Below are 2706 nucleotides of genomic sequence, written 5' to 3' on the forward strand. Positions count from 1 at the left end.
TTGTGACCCTCTGGACTGGCTTGCCAGTCCTCTCTGTCAGGGGGGTTCTCCAGGCAAGAATACTGGAGGGTATTGGCCAATAGGTTACCATACCCTTCTGGAGCACTATATTTCCTGCTGTCCTAGCCACCAACTCCCCTGAGTATCTGGTGGCTGCCAGAACCCCTTTGACCCAAGCAGCTGCACCACCTCCATACCTCGCCCTCACTTGGGCAGACTGAAGCCCTCCAGGCAGCCTCAGGAGCAAACCCAAGTATGTGGGATGACACACATGCAGAGGTGGAAATAAAACCACAATTAAAACGCAGGGGCAGTGTGGCTAAGGAAGGCCCAAGACTCTCCCACCAGCTGAACAAGCTGCAGATTATATCCACATGATCAACTAGGCAGACTCTATGTCTATGGAATATATGAAAGGACATCGACAGCTCCCACAAAAGAAAACATATTAGTTCTGATAGCTGTGGACATTGGAAGCAAGAACATACAGGAGCAGGACCAGTTTAGAATTTGAGCTGTCCCCACAGCAGTTTCAGAGTCCAGCACAGTGTTGGAGGCCATCCTAGGGAGAGATCAATTCCTGAGCCTTTGGAGTGGGATAACTAACTCCAAGACCCTAGACTACCAGAGAACTAACCCTAGGAAGTTGCAGATAGTGAGGACTCACAGAAAGGAACCACTTGAATACAAGACCTGGCCTCACCCAACCGTCAGTAGCAGCCTGTGCAGAATGCCTCATCTAAATAACAAACAAAACAAAAATACAAACCCAATCATCAGCAGACAGGATTACCACATCACTTAGCCTTGCCCATCAGAGGAAAAACAACAATAACAACAACAAAAAAAAACTCAGCACAAATCTCACCCGATATGTAGTTTACACAAACCACTGGACCAACCTTCAGAGGACAGAAACCAAAAGAAGAAAGAATTCAACCTTGAAGCCTGGGAAAAGAGACCTCAAACACAATAAGTTAAAAAAAAAAATGAAAAGGCAGAGAAATACTACACAAATGAAGGAACAAACTAGAAGCACAGAAGTCCAAATAAATGAAGAGGAAATAGGGAAACTACCTGAAAAAGAATTCAGAGAGTGATAGTAAGGATGATCAAAAACCTTGAAAACAAAATGGAGAAAATGTAAGAATCATTTAATAAAGACCTACAAGAATTAAAGAATAAAGCATACACAGACAAACAGCACAATTACTGAAATTAAAAACACTCTAGAATGACTCAATAGCAGAATATCTGAAGCAGAAGAACGATTCAGTGAGCTGGAAGATAAAATGGTGGAAATAACATTTGAAGAACAGAAAAAGGAAATAGAATGAAAAGAACTGAGGGTAGTCTCAGAGACCTCTGGGACAATATCAAATGCACCGACATTCAAATTATAGGGGTCCCAGAAGAAGAGAAAAAGAAAGGATACAAGAAAGTTTTTGAAGAGATTATAGTTGAAAATTTCCCCAACGTGAAAAAGGAAATAGTCAATCAAATCTAAGAGGTTCAAAGAGTCCCATACAGGATAAACCCAAGGAGAAACACACCAAGGCACATACTAGTCAAACTAACAAAGATTAGACACAAAGAAAGAATATTACAAGCAGCAAGGGAGAAGCAACAAGTAACATACAAGGGAAACCCCATACGTTTAACAGCTGATCTTTCAGCCAGAAACTCTCCAGGCCAGAAGGAGATGACAGGATATATTTAAAGTATTGAAAGTGAAAAATAAACAAGATTACTGTACCCAGCAAGGGTCTCATTCAAAATTAATGGGGAAACCAAAATTTTTCAGACAAACAAAAGTTAAGAGAATTCAGTACCATAAAACCAGCTTTACAACAAATGTTAAAGGGACTTACATAGTCAAGAAATACAACAGAAGAAAAAGATCTCCAAAATCAAACCCCAAGCAGTTAAGAAAATGGCAATAGGAACATATATATCAATAATTACTTTAAATGTAAATGGATTAAAGGCTCCAACCAAAAGACACAGACTGGCTGAATGGATATAAAAACAAGAAATGTACTTCAGATCTAAAGACACATATAGACTGAAAGTGAGAGGATGGAAAAATATATTCCATGCAAATGGGAAGCAAAGGAAAGCTGGAGTAGCAATCCTCATATCAGGCAAAATAGACCTTAAAATATAGAATGTTACAAGAGATAGGGAAGGACACTACATAATGAGCAAGGGATCAGTCCAAGAGGAAGACATAACAATTGTAAGTATCTATGCACCCAAATATGAGCACCTCAGTACATAAGACAAACACTAACAGACATAAAAGGAGAAACTGACAGTACCACAATAATAGGAGGAGACTTTAACACCCCCACTCACCAATGGATAGATCATCAAAACAGACAATTAATAAGGAAACACGGGTCTTAAATAATACATTAAATGAAATGGATCTCATTGATATCTTCAGGACATTCCATCTAAATGAAGAAGAATACACCTTCTTCTCAAGTGCACATGGAACATTCTCCAGGATAGACCACATCTTGGGTCACAAATCAAATCTCAGTAAATTTAAGAAAATTGAAATCGTATCAAGTATCTTCTCCAACCACAACGCTATGAGACTAGATATCAATTACAAGAAAAGCTGTAAGAAACACAAGCACATGGAGATTAAGCAGTACATTTCTAAATAACCAACAGGTTACTGAAGAAATCAAAAGG

The sequence above is a fragment of the Capricornis sumatraensis genome, chromosome 7, assembly GCF_032405125.1.
Source record: "Capricornis sumatraensis isolate serow.1 chromosome 7, serow.2, whole genome shotgun sequence".
NCBI lineage: Eukaryota > Metazoa > Chordata > Mammalia > Artiodactyla > Bovidae > Capricornis > Capricornis sumatraensis.